The sequence below is a fragment of the Salminus brasiliensis genome, chromosome 18 (assembly GCF_030463535.1).
Source record: "Salminus brasiliensis chromosome 18, fSalBra1.hap2, whole genome shotgun sequence".
Classification (NCBI taxonomy): domain Eukaryota; kingdom Metazoa; phylum Chordata; class Actinopteri; order Characiformes; family Bryconidae; genus Salminus; species Salminus brasiliensis.
Genome location: NC_132895.1, coordinates 5,035,555 through 5,048,729, shown reverse-complemented (window position 1 = coordinate 5,048,729; position 13,175 = coordinate 5,035,555). Strand labels below are relative to the sequence as shown.

At 44.7% G+C, this 13,175-nt stretch overlaps 1 protein-coding gene across 1 annotated transcript in view; it reads right to left on the bottom strand.

Moving 5' to 3' along the window:
- Nucleotides 1-13,175, bottom strand: part of LOC140539943 (ral guanine nucleotide dissociation stimulator-like) — a 93,402-nt gene that overhangs the window by 53,221 nt on the left and 27,006 nt on the right. The gene's annotated exons all lie outside the window — the stretch shown is intronic.

Genomic DNA, 13,175 nt, shown 5'->3' with positions numbered 1-13,175 from the left:
ACCCAGCTCTTCTCACAGGAACGTGACTCACACCCTGCTACATCCACACCCCCCCAAAACACCAAGCTCACGCACTTCCAGGACCACTGAGACAGCAAAGCAAAACAGCATGAGCACATGAGCTCCCCCTTTAGTGTTGATCAGCATCTCACCTACCTCCACTCACTGGCCACTTTATTAGAAACACCTCAACTTTGCTTCCAATCACTGGCCACTTTATTAGAAACACCTCAACTTTGCTTCCACTCACTGGCCACTTTATTAGAAACACCTATCTTGTGCTTTGTGCTTTCACAGACTGGCCATTTTATTAGAAACACTTACTTTGTGCTTCCACACACTGGTCACTTTATTAGAAACACCTACCTTGTGCTTACACACACAGGCCACTTTATTAGAAACACCTACCTTGTGCCTACACACACTGGTCACTTTATTAGAAACACCTAGTTTGTGCTTCCACACACTGGTCACTTTATTAGAATCCCTACCTTGTGCTTACACACACTGGCCACTTTATTAGAAACACCTAGTTTGTGCTTCCACACACTGGTCACTTTATTAGAAACACCTAAACTTTGCTTCCACGCACTGGCCACTTTATTAGAATCCCTACCTTGTGCTTCCACACACGGGCCACTTTATTAGAAACACCTAAACTTTGCTTCCACACACTGGCCACTTTATTAGAAACCCTACATTGTGCATTTACTCACTGGTCACTTTATAAGAATCCCATATTTTGTGCTTCCACACACTGGCCACTTTATTAGAAACACCTTGTATCCATCCATCCATGCAACCATCTATTCATCTATTGATGCACGCATCCATCCATCCATCCCACCAACCAACCAACTTTTTGACACAATGTGAAGCTGGCAGTTGTTCTTTACCCATGCATCCATCCATTAATCCTCACATCAATCCCACCATCCGTCCGTCCGTCCATCCATCCATCCATGCATCCATCCATCCCATCATCTATCTATCTATCCTTTCATCCATGCCTCTATTCCACAAACCAACCACTCCTAAATGACTGGGAATCAAATCTTGCTGCACTGACGTCCATTAAAAGCTCCGAAGGCTTTTTCCAGCTCCTGTAAAGTTGCAGTTTTGGCGGTTTTTGAGTGACACTGACAGCACGGACTCGACTGCAGGTTTAAGTGCGCAGAGGACAAAAGAACAGAGAGACACTTTTGGTAAATGAACAAAAGGCTTTGTTGAGCTCATGCTAAAGTGAAAGTCATCTCGCTCCCCCGCACGCCTCCTCTGGACGCTTTTGGCTGCTCTACTTTGCACATCTGGTGTGTGTTATGCGTAGGCTGAGGAGGCCGAGCCACTGCCAGTAAGAGCCAGCACTGAAAACACACTCGGGGAGCGGAGGAATGCAACGGGGGGAGGGGAGAGGAGTCCAGCCAGGAGGAAGAGCAGTGTGTGTGTGTTTGTATGTGTGTGTGTGTGTGTGTGTGTGTGTGTGTGTGGAGCCCTCCATAATTGTGAAAGCAATTCTCATATGAATTTGCTGAATATATACAAGCATGGTTTCAGTTATTCATGTACTTTTTTACTCAGAGAAACATTCCACTTCAGCTTATTTGGGTTTTCGGGACTGTGTGTGTGTGTGTGTGTGTGTGTGTGTGTGTGTGTGTGTGTGTGTGTGTGTGTGTGTGCGTGGTCACAAAAAGTGCAATGTAAGCAAATATGCACATTTCAAAACTGGACTATTGAAAGAAGGAATATCCAAGTATCTAAATATGCAGGTTCTGATAAGAGCTTGTGTGAGAGTGTATGAGCTTGTGAGTGTGTGTGTGAGTGTGTGTAAGAGTGTGTGAGAGTGTGTGAGAGTGTGTTAGTCAAAGGTTAAAAGGTTAAAAGCTGCAAACAGACGAAAGCAGCTCCATCTACAGCATTGAAAAGTGTGTTTGTTTGGATCGCCTCGCTACACTCTTCCTCTTCTCTCCTGCATTATCAAAGGCAGGCCTGTGTGTGGCTTAGACTGAGGAGCTTTAATAACCTCCACACACACACACACACACACACACACACACACACTCTGAGCTGTTACATAAGGCCCAATCTGACTAATGACACCCCCACAGTCCAGTACATCAGGGGGCCCACATTGTAAAACAACAGTTCATAGGTTCATCCTAAAAAAGTGCTCCGTGTGGTGAGATGTGATGTAACGGCTTTCATCATTATTTTAATACGCTGAGTGAAGCAAAGCAAAGTGAAGTAAACAGGCTCAATAGAAAGGCAGCGTTAAAAAAAAACCCTCCTATCTCCAATAGAGCAACTTTCACTGGAAATCAGATCCGGAAGACTCAGCGTCCCAGAGTCTAATGCCGCGAGCCATGGCGCTTTGCCATCAGCAGCCGGAGTCTGAGAGAGCACAATTGGCTGAGCTCTCTCCAGGTGGGTAGGTGGCGCTCTCTCCCCCATCACCCTTAAGCGATGCTGGCTGGCACAGGCGTCTCAGAAAAGCGCCATTAGTCGCCTAAATGACCACCTACTGCTCCTAGCACATTTCTTTTTATTGAACTTGATTCAATATTTGGACAAAAGTATTGGGACACCCGCTCATTCACTGTGTCTTCAAGGGTATTAAAAAGAGCTGATCCTGCTTTTGTTGGAGTAACTGTCTATACTGTCCAGGAAAGCAAGCTTTCTACCAGATGTTGGAGGAGCACTGCTGTGAGGATTTGATTGCATTTAGCAACACAAGGTCAGGATGAAAGGTTGATCACCACCCCACCTCATCCTCAACTCCCAAACGCATCCCAGAAGTACTGCATGGAGCACCATCCATCACCGCAGTTGCACTGCTCCACAGCTCAATTCTGTGTGTGTGTGTGTGTGTGGGGGTGGGCTTTATACCCTTTAGCCCATGCCTAGAAGGGCATTAGGCATAGTGCCAACAGGTTCATGTCCTATTCTATTGGCTAAACTTCTCTACCCGGACCAGACAAGCTGTGTGTGTGTGTGGATTTGCACATCTGTGTCAGCAAGAATTGCAACTTAAAAGTAGCTAAATGCATTCAGTATAAGGGGTGTCCACAAACATTTAGACATATAGTGTATAAATCGAAGGCATTTAGAACGCACTGTAATGCTGTGGTCATTATGTCTGATTTGCTGACTCACTCAGACAGCAGTATGACTCAGCAGGTCAGTAACTTTATTAAAAAGCTGGACACTGTTATTTAATCCAGCAGTCCAGACTCCGGTCCCAGAGTGGCAGCACAGCAGAGTTCAGCCTGTTCTCTCATTTACCACATCTCAGCACTTAGCCCTGTCATTACATCATCATAATAATCATAATTAATCCCCCTTCTCATCCGCTTCTGGGTCGTGGTGGGTCTGGAGCCTACCCGGAATCATTGGGTGCAAGCCAGGAATACTGGATGGGCCTGGATGGGGTGACAGTCCATTATGGGGTACCACACACCCCTATTCACTCTGACATTTACATCTAGGGGTAATTTAGCATTGCCAGTTCACCTACCATGGAAGAAACTACAGCACCTCAGACCCCTGGAGCTGCACACTACATATAATAACAATAATAAGATGGAGAAGGAGAAGAAGGAGAACACCACATGGGTTTCATCTGGGTACTCCGGTTTCCTTCCACCTCCCAGACACACACATGGTAGGTTAACTGCCTATGCTAAAGGGCCCCTAGGTGTGAGTGAGTGGGTGGGTGTGTGTGGTGCTCTGTGCTGTACTAGCACCCTATCCAGTGAGTTTTCCTGCTTCGCACCCAATGATTCCAGGTAGGCTCCAAACCCACCAGTCATTGCCCAAATTCGATCTAGTGGATCGGGATCGGGGCAGATCCGGGCAAATTTGAATGGATCAGGTATGGGCTATTTTAATCTTAGTTCAGTTCTGAGTCTTTGTTTTAACCACGGTGTTCATGGTGTCCTCAATGCGCCACTAATGGACATTAACCCCATCCGGCGGACGTTTTAAGAAGGTAAATAAAGGAGTTGAGGTTCTGCAGTGTGGAGCTATTTTACAGTGGAACCTGAAAACAGACCATAATATCTGACCCTTTATAAAACTCTCACTGAAACGCTCTGTTTTACCAGCGGGAGAACCGCAGAATAGCTCACCTTACTCTGTTTATAAACCAGCACTGAAGAACCCATTCAGAACCGAGTGGAAGCTAATGCTAATGCTAACACACACACACACACACACACACACACACACACACACTTTAGAAACCCCAATCACTCACACAGCACATTCTTCCACTATAAATCAGTTATTACACACCATTAGAGCAACTACAACAGATACCAGTCCAGAGTGTGTACCACTACACACACACACACACACACACAGGAAGTGATTAGACTGCAGTGTTGTAAAGGAGCTGGGAGCTGATTGGTCAAGATATTAAACACTATAAAACATCATTTTAAGAAAAGTCTCGACTAAATAAAAAGGACCATAACACACACACACACACACACACACACACACACACACTCTCCCTCTCTCACACACACACACAGTGATGGATATACTGCTGATGTAATTATGCAGGCAGCTCTTATCCTGCCTCTGGGCTGCCTGCATAGCAGAGCATCACTGCTAATGAAATAACGGCTGATATCATTACAGTGAATCAGAGCTGCTTTACTGTAAACACTTCCCTCAGTCACCATCCAGAGGTCGGCCCAGAGACCATCTGAGGACATCTCACAACTTTCCCCTTTCTTTCCACTCTCTCTCTCTCTTTTCTTTCACTTTCTCTCTCTTTTCACTTTCTCTTTAGCTTTCTCTCTCTCTCTCTCTCTCTCTCTTTCTTTCTCTCTCTCTCTCTCTCTTTCTTTCTCTCTCTCTCTCTCTTTTCTTTCACTTTATCTCTCGTTCACTTTCTCTTTAGCTTTCTCTCTCTCTCTCGTGATCTTTTTCACTTCTCGTGAACCTCTCTTTCCATCTCGTCCCCTTTCTCCCTTTCTCCCACCCCCTTTCTCTCATTATCTCTCCCCTCTGTCTTTTCCCCTTTTCCTCCCTCTCTCTCTCTCTCTCTCTCTCTCTCCCAATCTATTCCTCTCTCTCTCATTCTTTTCCTCTCTCTCTCTCTCTCTCTCTCTCTCTCTCTCTCTCTCTCCCAATCTATTCCTCTCTCTCTCATTCTTTTTCACTCTCTCTCCCTCTTTACATCTCCTCCCTTGCTCTCTCTCCCCTTCTTTCTGTCTCTCCCCTCGCTCATTTTCCTAGTTGCCTCAATATCTCCCCCTCTCTCTTCCTATGCTGGGAAGTCAAGGCTGAGACCACCTTGTTTGTGTTATCTATTTTAAACACACACACACACACACACACACACACCTAAATCACTGGCATTAAACAGATGGCCACACACTGTATGCCAAGCAGAGCTGCAAGGAGGTACATCTAGTCTGGAGGTGATCAGCCGCTCTCCAATATCAACAACACTGCCTCACCAGCACTGACTAGAGCTTCCTCTAGTGGGCGGAGTTTATATATAAAAAGGCCAAGACTGTGATGTAACAGTTTTGCAGTTTTGGAATTGACCTCTTTTTACATCTCGTTAGAGAAGTACTTACAATAGAATAGGACTCTCTGGACCTATTGCCACCATGCTGCCTAATACCAGGCGTGGGCTAGAGGGATATAAAGCCCCCCAGCATTGACGAACTATGCTCTCTGGGATGATGGATGGTGGTTCTCCATCCAATACTTTTGGGATGAGTTGGGGAGTGAGTTGATGGGAGGATGATGAGATGGTGTGGTGATCATCCAACATCCTGACCTCACTAACTTCAGCTCTTGTTGCTGAATGCAATCAAACCTTCACAGCAATACCTCCCATAATCTAGTAGAAAGCCTTCTTCCCTGGACAGTAGAGACATATACTCCAACAAAAGCACCCTTAATTTCAGAAATAAAACAATGAAGGAGCAGGTGTCCCAATACTTTTGTCCATATCGTGTACATATTGTACTGCATACTGAGTTACATCTCATTGGCTGTCCCCCAAACTACCAGGCATCTAATTGTCTGAAGAAGCCTGAGGCTGATGGGCTGATTACTCGAGTTCTTCATCTTTGAGACAGAGGGATATACTCGTAAATCGAAAGTGTTGTTTGCATTGCCACCCTCTGAGCAAGCCAAGAGCTGATTTACCGCTCACACACACACACACACACACACATTCACTGACCCATCTCCAACCCTTTAAGTCTTCCCCTTATCTCTTGCCCAGTTCCAAGAAACTGTAGTGTATTTAAATCCTGAGGAACGGATGTCCTGGTAATATTTCTAAGGAAAACCCTGTTTTCCTACAGCAATCCCGTTCCCTCAGTGCCAGGCACCAGGTGGGGAGGGGCTGGGGGTTTCCAATGAATAATCAAGGCCTCCAATTCAATTATCACAAACCCAGCAGGAACGGACGTAGCGTTATCAAGATAAGGGTGATAAACAGGGTTTACGGACGCAGAGAAACAAAGACACCTTCACTTCATACTGTCTAGTACATCAGTCATAATGCCCAGTCCACTCTACGCCCAAATGTTTGTGGACACCCCTTTTATTGAAGGCAGTAAGCTACTTTAAGTGCCAGCCATCGTTGACACAGATATGCAAATACACATGCACAGATTGCTTAGTCCCTGTAGAGAAGTACTGCCAGCAAGACAAGAGGACTCTCTGGAGCAGATAAAGACGAACCTATTGGCGCCATGCCTAATAATGCCAGGCGTGGGCTAGAGGGGTGTAAAGCCCCCCAGCATTGAGCTGTGGAAGAACTGTGTTCTCTGGAATCCAGTACTTTTGAGGTGAGTTGGGGAGTTGTGGGTGAGATGGTGTGGTGATCATCCAACATCCTGACCTCACTAACGCTCTTGTGGCTGAATGCAATCAAACCCTCACAGCAGTGCTCCTCCAAAATCTAGTAGGAAGCCTTCTTCCCTGGACATTAGAGACAGTTCCTCCAACAAAAGCATTATACACTCCTTTTAATATCCTCGATTTCGCTGAATAAGCAGGTGTCCCAATACTTCTGTCCATATAGTCAGTGTAGTTAGTATTAGTAATTAGTACACACCCAGACATGGGGCCTGTATGGGTACACCCAAAATGATTTGTCTATGGGTTCCATGTTGACCCCACATAAGGATGCCCACAAGGGTCCCAACAGGGTCAGTGGTGGAAGCAGGAGGGGTTAAACATGGGCCCCATCTGAGTTGTACACTGCACAGAGGGTCTAAACAGGCTAGCCCAACTGAGGCACATGCACAAACCCACTCAGACCCCATGCCCACCTGGAACCCACCTGAAACCCACCTAGCCCACGTTCTAACCATGTGAGCTCCACTTGAGCATGTTGTCTGGGCAATTGGGACGCACACATTGCTTATCCACTGTTGTGACAGCCCTGCACTGTTGCACTGGGTCAGAGGTCACATGTGTAGTTGCTTAGTTCTGACCTTTTACCAAATGCAAATTACCCAGAAAACAGCGGGGGGTTTGTTGTGAGCCCACCGTTGCTAACACTATTTCTCACCATCAAAACCATCAAAACCTCAAATTTGATTTAATTTGTAGTCAATATCTAATAACCCTACAGTTTTACAGGGTCACAGCCATGCTAATGCTAATGTTGCTAATGGCGAACAGAAACTAGCAGGATTTGAAAGCTAGCACTTGCTATATATACTGTTAGCATTTTAATCAATCTATCCCTTATCTTCTGTTTTGAAAGGCCTGTCCTTTGGTCCATACTGAACTTGTGTTCATTCAGCGTCCACTCTGACCAACAGGGTTAGAGGTCACATGTGTAGTTGCTCAGTTCTGAGTAGATTTGGGGATAGGGGTTTTATTGACTTCCTAACTAAACAAGCTAGCATCACCCCCTGATCTGTTGTGAGCCCACAGTTGCTAACACTATTCCTCACTATCATAACCTTATAAACTATATGGATCCATATAGTCCAGAAAAGGCTTTCTAATAGACTTTAGAGGCACATTGCTGTGAGGATTTGATTGCATTCAGCAACAAGAGGTCAAGACGTTACTGAGGTCAAGACGTTGGATGATCAACTCCCCAACTCATCCCAAAAGTACTGGATGGAGCTCCACCACCATCCATCTTTCCAGAGAACACAGTTCTTCCACTGCTCCACAGCTCAATACTGGGGGGCTTTAAACCCCTCTACTAGCCCACGCCTAGCATTAGGCAGCATGGTGCCAATAGTGCTTCTCTACAACTTAAAGTAGCAGGCCATTTTCATTCATTAGGAGTCCACAAACATTTGGCCATACAGTTTAATAGGGTCAGATGTAACGCTAACATTGCTAATGGTGAACGGAAAACTAGCCGAATGAAGCAGCTAGCATAGTTAGCAAGTTAGCATCATTGTGCATCCTTTGCTAGTTTGCTAGTCAAACTGTCCCATATGTTCTGCTTTGAAAGCCCTGCACTGAACTTGCATCCATTCAGGGTCCACTCAAACCCGCAGAGGGTCAAATGTCATGTGTGACTCACCGAGTCGCTCAGCTCTGAGTGTATGGCCTAATAGCCGCTGACCTCAGGCCGCTGTATGTGTTTTATATTTGGAATATGACTGAGGCCAGAGTCAAAGGGTCAGTCACACTCTGACCACGTCACGACGGGCTTTTAGAGATATGACCAATGCGTTGCTAAGGCGACCGCTGGTTATCTGAGAGCACACCACAGGAGGCCATTTCTATCCGAACAAGACAACAGCCTTGATCTTCTCTTCAAACAGTGCTGCTGGAGAGGAGTGGCAGGGAACCAGATTAGCAACAGTGCTGTCTGTATACAGATGATATCACTACCCTGAAAGCTCTGCTGTTGGTACACAAACACATCTCTCTCACAATGGCGCTTCTATCACATGTTTGGAGGAATCACAACAGCACTCAGTTAGGAAGCCCTAACTGAGGCAATGGCTTATTTATGCCAGAATCTGTTCCAGAGAACCCAAATGATGTCAGTCTCTTACAAAACGATGCCAAACTAAATGAATACTACACAATTCACTTCTTACCCCAAATGTGCACTGGAGCTACACTACACAGACAAAAGTATTCGGACACCTGCTCATTATTCACTCTTCCTTTTGAAATTAAGGGTTTTAAAAAGGAGTTGATCCTGCTTTTGTTAGAGTAACTGTCTCTACTGTCCAGGGAAGAAGGCTTTCTACTAGATTTTGGAGAAGAATAGCTGTAAGGATTTGATTGCATTCAGCAACAAGAGCGCTAGTGAGGTCAGGAAGTTGCATGATCACCACCTCACCTCATCCCCAATTCCATAACTCATCCTACACGTGGCGTTACGCACGGTGCAGATAGGCTGATGTTTATCTGCTTCAGAGAGTCCTATTCTATTGGCAATACTTCTATGCAGGGCCTAGACAAGATGTGTGTGTGTGTGTTTGTGGATTTGCACATCTGTGTCAGCAATGGGTGCAACTAAAAGTCGCTGAATGCATTCGTTAGAAGGGGTGTCCACAAACATTTGGACATATAGTGTAGCAAATGTGTTTCTTAACCCTTTAGAGCCTGAAGAATCAAAACTGGGGTGTTTAATTGATCTTCTGATCAATGATTTGATGATTGGCAGAGATCAGAAACACTGAAACCCATCATCAGCCTGTATATCCACCAGTCTTTGCTTCAGGATATGCTGCTGGAGGCCGGTGTCAGCTCTCCTCCAGCGTATTTGTTTATAGCTCAGACCGCATGTTAGCCACTAGGGGAGCTATTCAAGGAGCAGACACCCTCACTCAGCCTGAAAGTGCCTACCTTGCAGAAATCTGAGTCTTTATTAACCACAGCGCCCGCATTCCTGCACGGACGCCACAAAGCAAAGCAAGCAAAAGAGTGAAACACCATGAAGAACATCAAATAATCGTCCATCGCAGAAGAGAGGGAGAGTACAGGGTACTCACAGGGTACAGACAACTTAGTTTTGAACATTTTACAGTCTAAGGGTTTAATGGTTTCCACGGACAGGAACAAGCCAAGTCCGAGACTGGACTACATTAGAAATCACAATTTCTGCATAATTTAGATGATGCTGAGGAAATGTATTGGGACACCTGCTCATCATTATTTCTTCTAAAATTAAGGCTATTATAAAGAGCTTATTCTGATTTAGATGAAGTATCTCTCTCTACTGTTTCCCAGAGAACACAGTTCTTCCACTGCTCCACAGCTCAATGCTGGGGGGCTTTAAATCCCTCTAGCCCACGCCTGGCATTAGGCAGCATGGTGCCAATAGGTTCATGTTGATCTGCTCCTGAGAGTCCTATTCTATTCGCAATACTTCCTACTCTACAGGGACTAGACAAGCTGTGTGTGTGTTTGCACATCTGTGTCAGCAATGGGTGCAGCTTAAAGTAGCAGAATGGATGTATTAGAGGTATATAGACATATAGAGGTAAATCCCATTCACATTCAGAGTGGGGTTTGATATGAAATGTGGGGGAAAAGCAGCGTTACCATGACTACAATACAAATATAGCTGGCATATATATGTCCAACATCTCTCTCTCTCTCTCTCTATATATATATATATATAAATATGCATATATATATATAGGGGTCTATGGTCACATTTCTTATAGAGTAAGATGTTGCAACTGCTGGTAGACCTGTATGACCATATGCTTTTTTCTATACACCTGCAGATTCATCTACTTCCTTCACACTATGGTCTTTGGCCACGACCAAATGCAGTCACTCCTTTTAGCCAATCATTCACATCTGCTTTGCAACCCGTTTTCCACACATCCAACGGGACCCTCACGGCACTGTACCTCCTCTTCTCAATCTACGAATCCCGTCTATGAAGTTGTCCATATCGCTGTTGTCCAATGAACACCATGTATCTCCATGTTTGTCTGTGTTTAGTTTTCTCCATGGTTTGAACCCTGTAGCTGCTTCTGTCTCTCTACAAAACCTGGTTAAAAACATGTTTCAGGCCTAAATTGTAAGCGTAAGTGTTAGTAAAGCAGCGTCTCGGACACTCAGTTTCATTTAATGTAAGAACTTAGTGACGTCTAGGTCCATTCACCACCCTTTGAACAATTCAGACTGGGTAAGTTTGTCCAGAACGGAGCCTTTCACCCCAAACCAGCTGAACCATTAACTCACACAGAGCTAAAAAACCTCTTTTAATCCTGGTCTGAGTCTGTATGTGGGTTCACACCACAGTTCCTCACAATTCCTCATAATTACTGAACCCACACTGGAGGGTAATCATTTTATTTTAGTTAATTAATAAGCATTGGGTTTATTGTCTGAATGATGAACCAGCAGCTGAAAACATTATTTACACCAGCTTTTAAATCAGCTTTTGGCCCTTAATTTACCCTTATTTAGCTGCAATTTTAGGGCCCAAATGTGCTGGTATAGTCATTAGTAGTCCTCGAGGGCTGGGGGTATTTTCTAGATTTTTACATATCTCCTTAAATTCGGCCTTAAAGGCACTTGTGTAGAACATCACACCCACATGTTTTAGCAAAAGGCTTAGAAGAACTCATCTTCCTCATTAACCAGACCCCATGTGACCTAGAGCACTGCATAAAGAGGCAATCTGACCCTTAACCTGAAGTCCTGAAGCCCTGAAGGCCTTGAGTGCCCACTGGTCTCAATTTTGCACAAAGCCTAGAGGGACGCACAACTCCACCAGTTTAGGTTTCTCAACCCTTCTTCAAAGCCTCGTAACTCTGGATATGAGTCACGTACAATCTCACAATACGATGCAATGGAAAGTACGGGGTTTACAGATCCAGTCTGAACCACATTTCTCTGCTGTTTTATCAAGAATATATTAACAGAAACCTTGAGAAACATTGAATTTAAGGGCGAATTTAAGGAGATATGTAAAAATCAAGAAAATTCCCCCCAGACCCCGAGGACTACTAATGACTATACCAGCACATTTGGGCCCTAAAATTGCAGCTAAATAAGGGTGAATTAAGGGGCGAAAGCTGATTAAAAGCTGGTGTGAATAATGTTTTTAGCTGCTGGTTTGTTGGCTCCACAGTGAGTTTGTGAGTTCGCAGGCTCCACAGGGTTAATATCCCATGATAATCTATAACTAACACATGATTCTAACAGGAGGGTCGGCATCGGACGTGCGGAGGTCAACAGATGAAGCAGGATCTCAAAGCAATTACCGGTTCAAAAATAGTGGTCTGCATTTTTGTAGTTTAAATCAAACCTATGCTCTCTCACTCTCTCTCTCTCTCACTCACTCTCTCGCGCACTCTCGCTCTCTCCCCTGTCACCCTCTGCAGCTAAAGTAAAGTGATGGCCAGACTGGCTGGGTTCTGACAATGCAGTTTCTTTAGTAATGCCTCTCTAATTGTTTTTGAGAAAGCACTTTCATCATCTGCAATTTAGCAAAACAATAGGCCAGCGGATCCCCCCACTCCCCACTCCACCCACCCTCCCGTCTCAAAGCACTTTTCTGTCTGCATCGATCAAAGCTGGCATAACAGGACCTGTCTGCTGGACTTTTATGGCCAATCGCACAGAAAGAAAGAAGCCAAAGCTGAAAGAACGAAGTCTGACGTGGGTTTTCTCCATTTTAGAAACTCATCCAGTCACTGAAAACATCTCAAACGTATAATATTAATATTTCCAACTGTGAAACAGGTGTCACAAGCTTCTTCAGTCTGTTATAAGATATGTTTACTTTGCATTTTGCGGTCAAAAAAGCAAGAAGCAAGTGTGTGAAAATGTGCATTTAGTGTCCTTGATCTTAATGCGTCAACTTGGGTTTTTTTAATGCATTAAATCATGAAATTATGAATTTGGAAGAAATTTTTATCACTGAAGATACCATCAACAAAAAAAATGATATATATGGACAGAGTTCATACCCCTGGTTTTCCATCAGCTCCATTTCCCATATAGCAACAGTGTGTAGTTCTATAGTTACAGACTGTATCCATCTGTTTCTCTGCAAACTAGCCTCCTTTCACTCTGTTCCTTAATGCTCAGGACCCCGCAGGACTGACCACCACAGAGCAGGTAGTGTTTGGGCGTTGTGTCAGTCATTCTGAGCACTGCAGTGACACTGACTGACATGGTGGTGGTGAGTGTGTTAGTAGTGTGTGTTGCGCTGCTGGTATGAGTGGATCAGACACAGCATT